Source organism: Carlito syrichta, unplaced genomic scaffold, assembly GCF_000164805.1.
Source record: "Carlito syrichta isolate Samal-C Ts95f unplaced genomic scaffold, Tarsius_syrichta-2.0.1 Scaffold307093, whole genome shotgun sequence".
In the NCBI taxonomy this organism is placed as follows: Eukaryota; Metazoa; Chordata; class Mammalia; order Primates; family Tarsiidae; genus Carlito; species Carlito syrichta.
Genome location: NW_007251189.1, coordinates 381666 through 400264, shown reverse-complemented (window position 1 = coordinate 400264; position 18599 = coordinate 381666). Strand labels below are relative to the sequence as shown.

Genomic DNA, 18599 nt, shown 5'->3' with positions numbered 1-18599 from the left:
AACCTCATTTAAAAAGACATAGTGTTTGGGGTTTAGAGTTGTGTTCCTTGCTTTTTATTACCTACCTGGGCCCAATGCCTAGGGAGAAAGTATTTTCCCTTGCTTAAATGAATCCTCCACTGGAAAACACGTGATGTTTTTAAAGGAAGCTGGTGCCTTCTCCTCCTCAGCATCTCCAATGAGTGCCATTTTAAGCACTGCTCTCTGAGCGAGTGTTCCCTGTACTGTGATTCGTCAGGCCCCAGTGCATATGGTCAGGCCTGGTTTAACAGCCAAAGTCTTCAGGCTGAGAGGCAGTCACTTGCTACAAGAAAGGCTTTGCATTAGAACTTCAGGGATTCTCTAGATTAAAAAATAAAAACTCTGTGTTCAAAAAGGTCATTGTCAGGGAGGATACTTAGGATTGTATGAAGAATTGTATGTGAGTATATGACCCTACTCTTTTCAATAAGGTAGTGGCTGGGACAGTAGTTTGGTAATAAGAAAAACACATTGTTGGTAAAGTAACCTTCGGCACATATGGGGAATATTTTGAACTGCCAAGTTTTGCATCAGGGACAACAATGAACACTCATCCACCTTCCCTCTTGGAATTGCACAGAATTCTATGTGACTAACTCCTCTGTGTACTTTCACTTTAGAAATAAAATCAAGAAATAGAATGAAGTTAGGAACTCAGGGAGCAGGTGATTCTAGTAAACCCCTGGGTTTCCTAAGGGTGATGCACAGCCATTGTGCCTGTGAGAAGTCCAGGATCTAGACATTGCCAAGCAGAAGCCATGTGGAGGAGCAGGGATGCTGCTGGGGAAATAAAATAAGGAAATGGACCAAACACAGAGGCTCAACCTGAAATCCTAGCTTTGGGAGGGCAGCGCAAGAGAACTGCTTGAACCCAGGAGTTCAAGACTAGCCTGGGTAACATAGCAAGACCCCGTCGCAACCAAAAAAAAAAAAAAAAAATAGCTGGGTGCAGTAGCACATGCCTGTAGTCCCAGCTCCTAGGGAGGCTAAGGCTGAAGGACTACCTGAGCCCAGGAGGTAGAGACGCTGTGAGCTAGGATCCTGCCATGTCACTACAGCCTGGGTGAGAGAGTAAGACCCTGACTCAATAAATTAATTAATCAAGTTAAATTAGGAAATGCATAAAAGATAATGAACCAACCAGAATTTAGTTGTTTAGTCAGTCCCTCTAACCAAACCCAAAAAGTCTCTTTTTGCTGTCATGTTCCGTGGCAAACATGTGAATTTCCTCAAACCGTTGCCTACTGAAATCACTTAAACGGCCGTAGAGGGTTCTCTTGGTTGTCTACCCTTCACCTACTCTCATTTCTTCCTTCCAACAATTACCCTCCTTTTATTTCGGTAGGTTCCCTCTTCTGAATTAACCCTTGTGACTCAGGGTTGGCTCTGATTAGATTAAGCTGACCACCTCTTGTTCTCTGACCTTTTGATAATGTCGGGGCGTAGCAAAGGAGGTAAAGGCCTAGGAAAAGGGGGCGCCAAGCGCCACCAGAAGGTCCTGCGCGACAACCTCCAGGGCATCACCGAGCCCGCAATCCGGCGCGGTTAAGCGCATCTCCGGCCTTATCTACGAGGAGACCCGCGGGGTGCTCAAGGTGTTCTTGGAGAACGTGATCCGTGACGCCATTACCTACACGGAGCACACCAAGCGCAAGACCGTCACAGCGATGGATATGGTCTACGCGCTCAAATGCCAGGGCCGTAACCTGTATGGTTTCGGCAGCTAAACAACATTTTGGAGCCCTGTAATAAAGGCCCTTTTTAGGGCCCCCTCCAAAAAAAAAAAAAAGATTAAGCTGACCAAATCCGTCCTATTGTCTTTGCTAGTCATTGATTGAGGATGTCACATGCTCCAATTCTGGAGAAGGAAAAAGGTTGCCAGAAGTTTCTAGAAAAGTTCTACCTTGTTTTTAAGGAATAACAGTGGGGAAATCAGATTCTCTCAACCTGCTAGGGATAAACTAGGAAGCATATTGCTCCAAATAATGACCTCCATTTTGCAGCCATGATGAAAGCCAGCCTGAAGCCAAAGTCAGCTCCCAGAAGAGCACAGAGCAGAGAGAACTTCAGAGAAACAGAGACTAAACCTAGAAGGAACCAAACCTGAAGCCCACTCCCTCCAGGCTTCCCATTATACAAGCCAATGCAACTCTTTATTGTTTAAGCTTGTTGAGTTGGCCTATCACCTGCAGTTGAAAGCACAGTACTGTGACTCTTCACAGTAGAGTCAATCTGGGATTCTGAAGAATTAGACTCTAGCTCCAGCCTAATTATTTACTGTATCACTTTATGCAAGTCCCAACTTCCTCAAACCTCAGTCTTCTCATCTAGTAAAACCGGCCTTTGTAATACCTATCCTGTTTACTTGGAGAGAATAGCCCAAGGGTTGAACAAATAAAAGATACGAAAGTCTATTGAAACATGTAATTGTTGTACACATATGAAATATCATTACCATTAGAGTAAATACATGTAAAACCCATCCAAGAAACCTACTGGTTTTCCTGGTAGCGCTTAACACTGCCTTGGTTTGGGTTTCCCTGTTTTCCTTCTCCTTTCCCTTCCCCAGCCATACTTAGCTATCTGGTAGATGTGTGGGAGACAATGACAGAGCTTTCTAAAACCATTTTTCTCCCTACTCAGCAGATTCCCACAATACCAAACAGCAAGATTTGGGACATTTATTTAAAAGCATCTCCTGGAAGCCCCACCCATTCTGTGATCAGAACAGGAATTCGAGATGTGGTACTGAAAGGCTTTTTCGGGCCAGAAAGAAATTTGTCTAAACCTGGAACAGACAGAATACATTTATCCTCCTAACAGGTAAATGAAATTGTCAAAGGCAGGTAATGGATTGGCAAAATTTTAAATGGAAACTCTGTGTGTTTTCAGAAATGCACTAACTTGTGATCATTCATTGCAGAGGGAAATTAAACTCAAGTGAGGTAAAGGAAAACCTAGCCTGTGAAAAACACATAAATGCAAAGCAAGGAGCATTGAGAATCTGGGAGACCAACTGGTCAATTAAGTGCCATGTAAAGATTTCCAATTTTCTTGTAGTAAATTATTTATTTAGCTCTTTCATACCATCAATATATTTTACAAGTTTAATACCCAAATTATAGCTGGCCCACCCATTTATGGCCCCATAAATGAGTCCTGACTTACCAATGTGAATTCTTGTTCCTGGCAGTGTCAGATTTAGATTGGATTTGGATCTATTGCTTTTATCCTTATCAGACATTTCGAGGCTGATATTTTATTGCTATATTTAAAATGGAAAGTGCTTTAAAATAGACTTGGGAGGGAGCACAACTGATTCCTGCCTCGATATGTCATTTTCTGACTTAACATCCTACTATAATCTAGGTTAAAGGGTTGGAAGTCCACACAGAATCCTTCTCCACTGAAGATCTCCCCCCATGCAGAATTTTCTTGGAGGAAAATGAGTGATTATAAAAAGAATGACTTTAATCTTAAGTTAGAGTAGCTGGAGCTTTCAGTAGTAAAACTGACAGGCAATTTCCATGCCTATACACTTTGTGAGTCAAATGAATAATAAAGAATATAAATGAAACACATCTAACCATTTCTTAAGTTTTAAAGTGTATATGGAGCTAAATTGTCAAGCCTTGTTTTTCAAGGTTTGGACTTTGTAAAATATGTAGAACTAACCAATAAATTCATAACAGAAGAGAAGACTCACAAATCAAACCTAGGAAACAGCTTCCACTTACGTTATAAAAAGTATTATAGCTCAGAGATTAGTAAAGCCCACAGAGTTATAAATATGAAAATAAATGGAAGATATGACTAATGACACTCCAAATTATAATATTTGATTGCAGTTTTTGAACTTTTGGGGGAAAAAGTCACCAAAATGACTTTTTGAACTTTTTAAAATTATCTTTTTGCTTACATTTACATTATTATTTTTTTTTAAAGATTTTTAGTGGACCATAAAATAACAAACGTCAGCCTGAGGTTTCTAGGAAGCAGTCAAGTTCCATGAAAAGAACAGGAAAGATGTGAGAACTCAGCCCTTACACTGGTGCTAGAAGCAGGAGCCAAGGACAAGCCACTCCTTGGAGCTCACTGTTCTTGTTGGAAAAATGGGCCTATCTCATAGAAATATATCAGGGCAAAGTGCTTTGGAGAAGAAGCACGGTATTTGGTATTAAGGGAAATTATTAAGAAAAAAGAAAAGAGTGTCTTATCAAGGAACTTGGAGTTGTAGTCAACTTCATTGTTCCAGCTACACCCCCTCGGGTCCTAGCGCCACACCTGCACACCTTCCCTGCTACATCATTTCTGGAGCTCAATGCAAGATAAGAGTGTGGCACCCCTTGTTCAAAAAGCAAGGGGAAATGCCATTAAAGGTGCTGAATTATAAAGGTTTTTGCTTTCTTCCCTAGTCTCTTGACTTGTCATGGTGTGTTCTTATTTGCTATATGATGTTGTAAAAAATAAAGAAAAATTAAGAATTTAAATTATTAGCATGAATTTTATCATTCATTTCTATATTGTGCAATATCAGTTATTCATTTTTATATTGTGCAAATATAGGAACATCTAGCTTATATGCAGAAGCACCAACATTGTACAATTCGTATTTTGTACCTCATACACACATATGTATTTTGTTCTCATCAGACAGTGAAAATTTTGCACAAAACAAACTCAGCTGATTTTCTTGCACTTCTTGATAAGTGCACATTCTACAAACACTCTACCTCTGGCTTACTGATGAGTAAGGAAGCTCTAAAAATAAAAGAAACTATGGTTTGTCCTATCCTTCTCTTTCCTCGTATGTCATCATTTTCAGCATAAGTGGTAACTATTATAGGGAAGCAGCGTGAATATGAAGGTTGTGATAGGTCTCTTTGGTGCCTGTGTTTCTGAGATCACTACTTCCTTCTGCATTCGAAACAAATTCTGGAAAACAAGTTTTCAATGGAAAGCATGCTTCTTGGGCTTTCAGCAACCCCATTTCCTCAGCTGTAGGCATAACGCACTTTCCTTGCGTCCATGTCGGGTTCTAATTCCCATGTATTGTGAGTCCACCAGAATTGTGGGTTCATGAGGCACCATGAGCTCTATATACAAATGAGGAGTAAGGAGCAGCAAACAACGAATATCACACGTGTCTCCTCTGCTCATGCACATACTCCATGTCCCGTCAGACTTTAGTGAAAAACACAAGTTCAAAAATAAGATTATTAAGAATTTCAAGGTGGCAACAACAGAATCCTAAACTGAGGGCAGGCCTTCTGAGCATAGGGCCCTATGCCACTGCGCAAGTCGCACATCCATGAGACTCTGTCCTCCACCAAACCCCTGCCTGGAGGGATGCCCAGTCAGGGAGGTGGTCCACGAAGCTCTTCTCTATTTAGCTAGGTATTATCTGTGCCGTCCTAGCCTTGCTTAGGGAAATCCCTTTTGACAGTCATCTCCCTCCTCCTCCCTTTCCTCTCTTTCATTATTTCCTTCTTTTCTCCTTCTCCTCCTCTTCCTCCCCTTCCTTACTGTCTTGCCCAACACATACCTACCCCAGTTATTTCTAGACTTTGAGGAAACGCAAAATAGCTCTTCCAATTCAAGAACAGGAAACCAGACTACATTCCCATATGCTTGAAACTTTCCCTGTTTCTCTTAAAACAGTATTTATACCCCATGCAATACAACAAATTTCAGTGAATTCTCGCTGTTGCCCAATTTTAAAAACTGGATGGCAAGGGATAGAGTTTTTATTTATTGTATTACCAGGGCATAACTTTAGTTGGAAAGGTAAGTTACTTTTTCAAAAATCACAGATTGGCAATTTTTGTACAATACTACTTTATGTAAATCAAGAAAGAACCAAGTCACAGATTTTGGATAAAACCCATGCATTTCCATATTCAAGACAGCTTGCTACTTAACTCCAGAAGGAAAAAAATGACTAGGCTCTGGAATAATAAAGAAACTGAGGTGACATTATTAAGACTGTGTAAATGATCCTAAAACACAGATATTGGGAAACTTTCTTCACTCATGATTAAATAAGATAATATAAATACATACATAAAAAAGAAACTTTTTCTTATTTTTGCTATTTTCCTTTCTCTTCCCAACCAGCATCCCTAGAGTTTTCAGGTTTGTAAGATCCTTCATAAAGAACAAGCCCACAGAGCTGCTCTTGTTGGACCATACTATTTTGTCTCATTTTGCACCTGTCTAGAAATATTTTCAATTAAGTTGCAAGAATTGGTGAGTGTGGAGGGGGTAGGCGAACCCCACTTTTGCTGTTGGATGCCTCAGAACGGCTTCCTCACAGAGCCTGCTAAGCAGACCACTTCCCTCTGAGATTTAAGATCAAAAGAGTCACATGTCCAGGTTCCTGCAGATTTAAGCACCAACCTCTCAGTGAGTGAATAAAAGACTCTACATCCTCTTCCAAGAGTCCAGTTTTCTTCAGCACTTAACAGATTCAATACGTTGGATGGAGTACAAGGGCGTCCTTCTACAGAGGTTAGGAAACTCGCAGGCCATACTTTACTGCATTGATAACTCAGTGGCAGCCAAGAGCACATTCCTCACTTTGTTCATAATCCCCGTTAATTAGCCCTCGAATGTGGCCAAATTCCAACTCAAATCATTTTATTCAGCCCTACTTATACCTTTCCTGGAACTCTAAATGGACATCATTCTTCCCTCCCTGCCTTCCTGGAGCTGGTCGGTGGCCTGTTGTGGTCTAAAGGCAGCTGTACTTTAGGGGGAAGGAAGCAGGAGGTCCCAATGGGTAAATATTTATCACAGGCCCGCAGATACATACTCTTTCCTTTATGTCTTTTGGGAGCTGAGTGCCTTGGTGTAAAAGTAGCTTCTCAAAACAAAATATCCAGACTAGACAAATCCACAGAGACAGCAAGTAGATTCATGGCTGCCTGGAAATGGGGCAAGGGGCAAATGGGGATTAATTACTCATGGGTATGGGGTGTTCTTTTGGGGTAGTGGCAAGGTTTTGAACTACAGACAGATGGTGACTGCACGACATTGTGAATGCACTAAATGCTACTGAATTGTACACTTTAAAATGGTTAGTTTTGCTATGTGAATTTCACCTCAAGTTTTTAAAAAGTAAAACATTATTCTCATAGATTTCATTCACCATTCTACAGTCAATTATTTTATGAAACATGGTTTCAGGGATATGTTTTGAGAGAAAATTCTTAACACCAAATCAATCAATAAGAAGAGAGTTTAACAATTAGCCATTGAGTCTCTTCCATATTCAAGATGAAAGAGTAGCTTTTCTCAATTACCTGAATAAAGTTCATATCTTCCCTAAGCAAAGACTCATCTTTTTAGATGAGGTTGTATTGTCACACAGCGAGAACCACATATGTTAGGATGGAGATGCCAGGAATGGTAGCCTTGTGGGGTGCTGGGAGCCTCCTTGCTCACAGCTGCTGCGTGGATGTCTTTTGCAGTTTAGGGGATCCAGTATGACACCAGTGCTCCAGTCCCCCAACGACTGACCTACTTGCTTTGTCCAATTGAAAGAACCAAGGAACAGACATGAATGATACCCTCCATCCCTTTGGTGTGAGGTAGGCTCACAAGACCCACAGTGCTCAGCTTGTAATGCAGGTGCTGCAAGAAGCAATCATTAAAGAAACATAGACGTCACACATGCCAGACCATTACACAATCCAGCCCTGACGGGGGCTTAAATATACCTATTTATGAAAGTTCCACCCTGTCAAATGCATGCAACACAGAACTGCTAAGGTATGAGCTAATTGATTGGATCAATGTTTCTCGTTCTTTCCAAAACTTTATATAAAAAAAAAAACCAAAGCATGTCTATGTTTTAAAAGTGTATATTTAGTTTGAATCTTTCGTCACACTGATTGGGACAGATGAGTAGCTCCACCTGACTCAGTTGCATGAGCTTTTGAATCTCCATAAACCCTTATTTACTAACTCATGAGTGCCCAGCTGCAAATTCATTCTAGGTTTTAGCTTTGTCTGGTATATAATTAGTGCTGAATTGTTGGCTTGTTTTCCAGTAAAGACATATAGCATACAATAAAACTTAGAAAACCTGTCAGCATTTTTTGCAACATCATAGAAACACAGAAACAAAGAGACTGTAGAGGGCTTATATTCCAAATGCCTCATTTTAGAAATGAAGCCTAGAGATGCTGAATGACTTCTGCGAAGTTCTACAGTGGGTTAGTAATGGTGTCAGACTAGAATTCAGGTCTCTAATGCCACTGGATCATTGGTTGAGATTCACCACTTTAACCCTCTTTACTTAAGAAGCTCCAAATGCAAGGAATGATGCAATTTCAGAAATATACCATGATATCATTTTTAAAATTATTTTTTCACACAAGGTATAATGAAAAAACAAAATAGTACCTTAGAAATCTGCATCACATCTCACACATGCCTCTGACCTGGCAACAGGCAAACCCAGCAGGCTAGCCCTTGCTGAAACCTTAAAACAAACCAGGCCAATTCTGAGGTCTAGACAGGCCCCAGACAGGGTTTCCCGAAGCTTTGAAATGTGACTTTAGAATTGGGTCATTTAGAGGCAATTTAATTCAGAAACCAAACTGACATTCAGAACATTTATTTTGAAAACATTTTTAAAGCATCTACTCACCCCTTTAAAATACGATTTTGTATTTTACTTGGGGCAGACCAACTGGAATTGCAATGATTAAGGTTCAGATTCACGAACTCTTTGTATGTTCTGAACCAGAAATGCGCAGTCTCCTTCCTAGGTGCTCTTACCCAGCATCCAGGAAACACATGCTTTGTCAAAAAATATTCCAAAAATCATGTTTAATTTTTACAGTGCTTTTGCAGCAATAGAGCATTATTGTACTTGAAGGCAATGTTTTCACATGCTGGCGTTCCAAAAACAATTTTGACCATAACTTTTTTAAAAAAAATTTCAGGCCTTTTTAAGTTTTTCATTTCAAAGATGTACAATTATTTTGTTTTAAAGATGTACAATTCAGGATTCAGTATACAAGTGGTCATTAGACAGGTAAAGTTTGGGCCTGTCTTTGGTCCCCACTTTGCCTGGTGTGAGATCAGGTACCCTTGACTATAACTTTTGTTCAAGGCATCCAAATTATTCATCATTGGTGCAGAACTTGGTCATGAAATTAGTAGGTACTTATTTTTTTTCTTTTTAGTGAACAAATGAGCGCTCTCCAGATATCTCTGTTCTAGGGCATAGACTGGGACACAATCTTCTTTTCTATGAAGCAACCTGAAACCAGAACTAAGAAGATGCCAGAAATTCTATTACACTCTAAGTACTGAATATTAAGTGGAATTCCCAGTGTGTGAAGCAATTACTTCTATTTCAGACTGATTTTCCTTTGTGGATCTTGCACTACATTGGTATAATTTTTTTTTTTCTAATGAATGACAGTGTTGGATATGAAAGTTTGCCTAAGAGTATCCAAGACTCAAAATGTGCCGCCTATGTCCCAATGAGGGTGAATGTGTCTTTCTTAAAGTTTAGTTATCAAGAAAGCAGAGTTACTCTCTCAACAATGTGTGATTATGAGACCTATTTTTAATTATCCTAAAAAAAAGAGAGCATCAGGCTTCGACAGGCTCTGCAACCTCTGGTTCCTTCTTTTAATCCTTATTAGTCATTTTAAATTCAGCTTTTTAAAAGTCTTCGTTCAATTGCCCTTCAGGAACAATAAAGAGGCAATTAGGTATGACAAAGGCATGGAATAGACACGATTACTTATTGCCATAGTAAAAGAAAAAAGATGGGTCTATGAACCTATCAAGCCAATCTGCAAAATGGAATGAGTTGCTGGACCTTCTGAAAATGTAGCCAAATATTTGCAGAATGTATTTTTGGCTACCTGCTTATAGAGATTTTTAAACCATTTTCTTTTATCGGAGAATTTACTACTATTATGTTTTATATTAATTTAACGACTTTGATCAGGCAATCATCATTTATTTGCCTAAATTACCAGTTCCTTAGTACTTCATCGGCAAAGGGAAATATTTCATAGAACACAAGGCAAAGCCACTAATTATTATTAGAGTATAATTTAAAGGAACTTCAACAGGTATTGTAATTTTGACCAGTTGAGTTACTAATTTGGAGAATCAATTATCTCCTGGATCCTTTTAATGTTCTGCCTCGTTTAATTGGCAGTGACTGTCCAATTACACATCTGGCTTAATGGTAATATTTGCATCTGCAAATCTTCAGCCAATCAGCCACTGACACTTATTGTCATGTATATTTATGTAGCAAATTATTTTTGCAATTTGTATTAAATTATTTATAGACTTCTCATGTATTCTTCCTTCATCATTCATCTTCAAATCAAAAAATTTTAAAGCAATTTTATTCACATTATTTATCTGGTTTCCTTTCTTTCCCAGGGCCCCAATTTCAAAAGACACTCAATCTCAATAAGAAAAAGAAAATCAAAGGAAACAATCTGCTAGATAGAAAAAAACAAAACAATTAAATAATATTATGCAATGCTGCAAGGTGAAACTAGTACAAGTACTTATTACTAATTACAAAATAAATTATGTAAACCTTTAGGAAGGAGCAGAGCTATGACTCATAAAATGTTCATGCATTTTGACCCAGTAATACACTGCTGGAGTTTTATCCTGAGGAAACAATTCCATAGAGAAAAGAAAACTATGTTCCAAAGATGTTATTCCTAACGCTGACTTCAACAGTTACAAACCATAACAAACACACACCGACACAAACTGAAACAAAAAAAAACTCTAAAGAACTATTTAAATAAGCTATATCAAATATCAACATGAAATAGATGTTCAACATGAAAATTATTGACTATGCAGAAATATGGAAAAAGTCTATGATGGTAAATGAAATAAGCAAACTACACAGACAATGAGGTGATTACAACAAAGTAAAGATGAATGCCATGGTCCTTAATGAAAGGAAGTTCAGTAAGTGTTGTAATCTCTTTCAGCAAAGCTAAAGTGCTTTGGGAGCTAAAGAGAAGCAACTATCACATCCATTTGGGAGACTTGGAGAAGGCATGTGAAATTGGCATTCAAGGGTACCAGAAAGTAGAGAAAGTGGTACTGTGTAGGGAAAGGTTCTGTACCAAGGAAAAGATGTGCCATACTCAGGGACCAGCAAGGGTTCAATGTGGCTGGATTGTAGGGCGTATACATGGAAAGGTGACATGTTCACCTGAAAGGAGGTGTTAGCATATTACTGTGTGTGGAGGGCTGAATGTTTTAAGATTTCTTTCCAGAAGCAATGAGAGAACAGAAAAGTGAGAGAGGCCAAATGCTACAAACAGAATGAGAACAGTAGGAACTAAGTTTGAAACCTGCCCCTGTCACCTGGTCGCATTTTGACCAGGTCACTTTTTGACCTTTTGACCTCTAAGTTACTTAAAGCACTAAGAGTCCTGGTTTTCTCATTTACACATTGGTAATAATATCCACTTCTTAGGGTGATTGTGGGAATTAAAGATAATACATATAAAGTACCTGGCATCTAACAGGTACTACATAAGTTGTATTTATTATTGTTATTAGTAAGAGAGTGTAGGACTGTTTAGGATAAGGAAAAGAAGACGATGCAGTGAGAATCACTTAAGGCATTGACTCTGCTAAACCACACAAAAAGAAATGAAGTCTGAAGAAAGGTGATGGTGGCAAAGGAAAAGTTGATGCAGAGTCAATATTCACCATGGAAGAAGAATTCATAGGCCAGGGTGGAACTGAGGTTGGTGAAGTGAAGTTTATATGATTTGGGAGCCTTTTTTTAAAGAAAAAGATAAAATATTGAATACAAAAGTGAATACTTATTTAGAAAGAGACAATAAATCATAACAAATCACAAAATTGAGAAACCTGACAAATACCACTAGTCACGCAAAAATAAAACCATATTTTTACATACACTTCCTGACAAACCTCCGTAATTCTTATTTTTGCACACTTTGGGCTACTCTTTGCTTCTTCATATGACAAATGTTTTGTAATATTGTTTTCTATAAAGAAAATAAAAAGATAATTCAGTCTTTCCTCTGGCATGGTTGACCAAAATTTGTTTTCCGTCATTGATAGTTTAGAAAAGTTTCTTTTGGGCAGGTGCAGTGGCTCATGCCTGTAATCCCAGCACTTTGGGAAGCTGAAGTAGGGATTGCTTGAGCCCTGGAGCTCGAGACCAGGGTAGGCAATATAGAAGACCTCATCTCTACAAAAAAGTAACAAAAATTAGCCATATGTGGGGGCACACACCTGTAGTCCCAGATACTTGGGATGCTGAGGGGGAAGGATGGACTGAGCCCAGGAGTTCGAACCTGTGGTGAGCTGTAGTCATGCCACTGCACTCCAGCCTGGGCGACAGAGTGAGACCCCGACTCAAAAACAAAAATAGAAAAGAAAAGAAGAACTTATTTTGGCTCACAACTCATTGATAAAATCATGTAAATTTTTAGGATTTTTTTCAAGTTGAGGAACACGTCTATTGAGTTTCTTTTAGGTGTGAATTGTTACATACATACTTGCTAATTACAGTCCTGCTACAGGTGTGTGATCTATGAACACTGGCTGATAAATTCTATTTTTCATTATTCCCATTTTTAAAAAGTGCAGAACATTCACAATTGTATACATTGCATTTTAGAGTCTATTTCTTTTTTTGTTTGTTTGTTTTTGTTTTTGTTTTTTGAGTTGGAGTCTCACTCTGTCACCCGGACTGGAGTGCAGTGGCCGCTCCCGGCCACCGCAGCCTCGACCTGCTGGGCTCTGGCGATCCTTCCACCTCAGCCTTCCAAGTACCCAGAATTACAGGCATGCGCTACCACACCCGGCTGATTTTTTTGATTTATTGTAGAGATGAGGTCTCACTGCCCAGGTGGGTCTCGAACCCGCGGGCTCAGGCAATCCACTCACCTCAGCTTCCCAAAGGCGCAAGATTACAGGCTGAGCCACGGAGCCCGGCTAGAGTCTATTTCTGATAGGCCAGAACTGGTGTGTTGGTCTGGTATCAATGAGAAGTCAATTCTCGGCTTACAGTTTGACATGCCTGAGAACAAAAAGAACTTTCCACAGATCGCTGCTCCCCGCATGCACATCTTGTTCCTCCTTCACACCTGCACAGCATGATATACTTCTGGCCTTGCTTCTTTGTGGTATGACCCCATGTAAGTCAACATGGAAGGCAGTAGGAGCATACTGGAAGCTGTCCCTACACTGGGACAACTTGCTATAATCAAATGTAAACAGAAGTGCCTCTAAAACACATAAATATTTCCCATCAAACCCAAATAAATGTATCCTCAATCCTGATTTGACATCCCCTTGGCCCAATCTCCAAACTGGCATCTGACAAGAAGAAATGTGTGACAGAAGAAGAGTTGGAGTAGAAAGAGACATCAGCTAAGTTATCTTACTTCTCCAAATTTTACAAAGCCTACAAACTTGTGAATACATGGCAGCCTCCCCTGCCCAATAACACTGTCCCCAGTCCACCCCTCTTCCGATCCCTAGAAAAGGCCTAAGCACATGAGGGGCCCTATAGCTTAAGTCTTGTCTGCTTTTTGGTAAATCTGTGTCTTATTTAGCAAGGATTGGCTATAGTAAATGGACAAAGAAACGGGAAGTCAGATTTTGAGCTCTAGTTGGGGGAAAAATGATGATGCCATTAAGGCAAGAAAGAAAGTCCAGATGAAAAGGAAGAGGGTTAGTTTTGTTTTGTGATGGAATGTTAGGGATGAATATAATAGTAAGTATCTTCTTAAATACGGTGAGGTTAAGATGCCTGTGGAACCTCCAACAGAGATGTCAAACAGGCAAAATTAAAGGGGTCTGTGTGTGATTCTCTGATTAACCAAAGCTATTCCTCTAAATTTTCAGCCTGCATCTGTAATATTTGTTTCCATTCTTGACCCTTCCACTAGTTCCTGGTGTGGCTATTGTATGTTTTATAGAAAGTAAATGTTCTTATACTGACAGTTTTTGAACAAAAATGAAAAGTCTGAGATTACTATGGTTGGAGTGTAAGGACGTGACACAAAGCTTCAGTTAAATTGCAAAGTCCTACTTTCTATTCTCTGTCTTAAATAATTCACAGCACCTTCAGTGTTTTAAAAGGGTCTTATGACACAGAACCAGCAGGAATCTCCATTTACTGTTCTCTTTCTGCCAATTCTCCTGGCTTGGAATAAAAATAAAAGAGATGATAGATAGTTCACTTATTATCTTGGTGTTCATTTAGACTATTTTGTCTGCAGTGCAAACAGAGTAATCAGAGAATGAATCAACAATGAGAACCATTGTGGCTACTGTATGAGACTGTAAATTCACGCTCATTGAGGCTGACATTGCTTGACAGACTATTTTTCATGTATATTACCTTTGCTATCTATTTGTGTCTTCCTCTATTGATAGTTAATGCGTCTCCTGTTATTGTTCCATGTAGTAATTGTGGTTATCTGGTAACAATACAATGATGTAAGAAATTAAATATTAATAGGCAATTCATAAAAGGGCTGAAATTTTACATTGCAACAGATAAAATTGAAAAATGGAACATGTAAAAGGCCATAAGAATTGGAAGGCTGTTTCTCACTGAATGTATAAATCAGAAGCTCTCTGGATCCTTTTAACAAAAGTTAAAACCTAAATGTCTCCAACTGAAATTGGGGAGCACCAGCTTGCAGGAAAAAAAAAAAGAAAAAGTATAAGACAATCTTTGTTTTGCCATTTTGGAAAAAAGGCTCAAGTGACCGGGGCGATTTGCAACTAACAAGACAAAATACATAAATAAATTTGGGACCAAAAAATGATCTGAATTAACTCTAAACAAATCGCACTTATAGCACTCGATCATGCTTTTTAAAAAATAAAACAAAGCAAAAACCTTTTCTGTTGCCTTTCATTGTTTCATTTCCGAGGGAGGCATGTATCTCAAGCTGGTTCATGGATTCACCTGGGTCATGCATCAACAGCCGGGAGAAATCTATTGCCACAAAATTCTGGCCTAACTAGATGTGAGATTCTAATCGCACCCACAGAGTCTATTTTCATAGAGTTGACTTTTATTCAGCCAGAACCCTGATTGGGCCTCCCGTGTGCCAGCCGCTGGGCCAGGCAAGGTGATGAGGGCCTGACCTGGGTTGTAATTGCAGGAAGAGAAAAGGGGATGGATGGTAAGTGTTTGGGTTATTGTTACTAGGTTACGTTTGCCCCGGAATTCAGTGATTTAAAACAACAACAATCATTTTATCATATCTCATGATTTCTGTAGGTCATAAATTTGGGGAGTGCTCAGCTAGGTGGTCTTTCTAGGTAGAGTCTATCAAACTTGTAGTCAGATGATGGTTGGAGCCAGACCAGCAGTGGGGCAAAGCAACTGGAAGCTAGCCAAGCATCTCTCTCTTTATGTAGGCTCAGGGCTTCTCTGTGCAGTTTCCCTACCTGTGCTAGTTCTGGCTTCCGCACAACATGGAGGCCTCATGGTTTGCCTCATGTCTCAGACAGAGATCCCAGCACAAGTGTTCCAAAGAGGAAGACGGAAACTGAATCACCTTCACCAAATTCTATTAGTCACAACAGTTACAGAAGTCTAGTCTCCGGGAGAAGAGAGACACCAGCCCATCTATTGATAGAAGAAGTGTTAAGGAATTTGTGGATATATTTTAAAACCACTGCAGTACGAAATTATAATTAACAGGGCTGCTTAGTGATGGATTACATGTGAGGAGTAAAGGAAATGAAGTAGAAGATGACTCAAAAATGGGCGACCTGGGTCAGTAAAAGGATTACTAGCCAAGGCATGGAAGTCAGGAGGAAGAACAGGTTTAATAAGAACGAGGTAGGTTTAGGACACACCCAAGCAAGGATGACCAGTGAGGCAGTTAGAAAGTTACATCTGGACCCCAGGAAAGCTGGGGCTAGAGACAGAAAGTTGGGAATCACTAGGAAGCTTAGGCTTGAATAGGATTTCCCAGTGAGAGTGTGTAGATCATGGATAGAATTCTGTGGACAGCGGGAATTAAATTTTAAGGACATTTGGATGACCCCAACAGCTACATAGACTATATCTACCCCGATGTAAATATGACTGACTGTCTCCATGGGGCACATTCTTAGTAGGTGAGTAGATTTAGAGTAGGGTTGACAGCTGCGGGGCCGTCACAAGAATGGTGGAGAAGGACTGGACCAGGGCTGCCTGATCCCAAGGCCCATGCTCTTATCCCCACCTCACCACCTGCCTCTTTGCTGTATATTTCCTTTTCATAGGTGCGCTCTGGTCTGTACCCAGTTGACATCTGCCAGCTGCCCACCTCTCTAATCTTTGGTTTCTTTTCATTCTGTGAGTTTTCTCCAGCACTGGCATAATTTGCCCTCCTTCCCTCCATGCATTTCTTTCTTTTTCTTGTATTCCTAAGATTCCCAGGCTTCTGCCATCCTCCTCCACTTTATCTCCTTTCTCCTGTGTGAAGGTCTAGACTGAGGCTGATTTCCAGCTTTGTACATCTGACAAATGGAGACAGATCACTCATGCATATAGTACTTGTACTTCCTAAGTCATTCCTACTGGTTTGCGCTAGCCTTTTGATTCAAATATCCACTTCTTCTCCATCCTAGAAAAGGAAAAAGAAGTGCTCCTAGATTCCTTTGACTTTTATTGATCTTTTAGCAAATGTTTGGGACTGAAGCACTTACATTCAGATTGAATTTGACTTTTCCATGTCTTCTTCAAATCACCTGATATTTTCTACCTAATATTGAATACTGTATAAAAGCCAGGTCACCTGACCCCTTGATCTTGGTGAAGATCTAAAGATTAACTTGAAAACATAGAGTTTATTCAGCTCAAATGTGGGCTCATTTGATTCTGTTAATAATCCTATGAAAGAGGTAGGCAAAACAGGTATTATCATTATTCCTGTTTCTACTGATGAATAACTGGAGGTTAGGACAATTCAAATCACTTGTCCCAAAACTTATTGCTGATAAAGAAAGTAGCCCAAATTCAAATCTCCTGTGACACCATGACCCACTGCTTCTCATAGATCTATTATAGAAGACTTCCTTTATAGTGAAACATTTGGAATGATTTTAAGGTGACAGAATTATTTGTAATAGAAGATAGACATCCTGAAGAATTGACACGAAGTCAACTAGATGGTGTTATGAAGGTATTCATGTATGGGTTTGTTTATTATTAATAATAATATTATTTTAAATTTAGAAACATTGTTGACACTTTTATTGTATATTTTTGGGGAATGACTGTGTCTTGGGACATTTTCCTGAAACAGCACCGTACTAAAGCCCTGATTTGTATTTTAATCATGTACCTAGACATGGAGGGGAAAACTGAGGAACTTCCAGATTCTTTTTTTTTTTTTTTGAGTTAGAGTCTCACTGTGTCACTCAGACTGGAGTGCAGTGGCCGCTCCCGGCCACCGCAGCCTCAACCTGCTGGGCTCCGGCGATCCTTCCGCCTCAGCCTTCCGAGTAGCCGGAATTACAGGCGCGCGCTACCATGCTGGGCTGATCTTTTGATTTATTGTAGAGATGAGGTCTCGCTGCCCAGGTGGGTCTCAAACCCGCGGGCTCAGGCAATCCACTCACCTCAGCCTCCCAAAGGCATGGGATTACAGGCTGAACCACCGAGCCCGGCTCTTTCAGATTAGTATAGCCAACTATGTATCCCATTATTAAAATAACTCCCTTCTGTGGAGGCACCATGAAGGCTGAAAGAGAACTCTACAGGCTAAAAAAAGAGGTGGAAGGACTCAGGTCACTTCGCAAGGCCTTTGCTAGCCCTACCTTACTCAAATATACATACTCACTCACAATCTCCTTTGATTTACACTGCTACAGCTCAACTGTTTTGAAAAGCTGATGTTGTGGAATCCCTAAGTCATCTGTGCCCTAGGTCACTAAAGACAGGAGCAATTTAGTAAAAGTATTAATTGAAACTCTCCTGTCAAGCCCTACTCCTTCAGATAAAGTTACATATCAAACCCACACAGGCCACCAGGCTATTCTGAGCAGCCTGAAATTTTCAATATCTCATAAACAGGCCCCTCAATCACTACAATCTAATAAGGCTATAATCATCATTGACACTATAATGATTAAAATGAATAAAACCCATTAAGAAAAGTCATGTTGAGTTATTAAAAGTTTCGCTCTGCGTGATATGTAATCTTTTATCCATTTTTTATGATGAAATCTGTAACCATCTATCCACAAAAGACCATTAATTTACTGCTCTGTGGATGTTACCATGCTCTTTAGTTTAACAGCTTATCATTGATTTCTTGAGGGAGATATTATATTTGGAGAAATACACATGGAACAAAAGCTCGAATGTTGCTGTAAATTTTCCACTGACAGGATGATCAAAGTATTTAGGCCTGGTCTGCAGTTCAGGGTTGGGGAACAAGTTTTCTAGAGCAGAGAGAGATCCCTCCAGCTATCAGGCGGCAGATACATGTTTTCAGGCATCTCTAATGCTTCTAAGGGAAGGTCATGTGCACAATAGGGGGAGGGGGGAACAATAAAAT

General features: G+C 39.7%; 1 pseudogene; it reads left to right on the top strand.

Moving 5' to 3' along the window:
* Window positions 1-1450: 1450 nt before the first annotated feature.
* On the top strand, window positions 1451-1748 carry LOC103266219 (annotated as a pseudogene).
* The last annotated feature ends 16851 nt before the right edge of the window (window positions 1749-18599 follow it).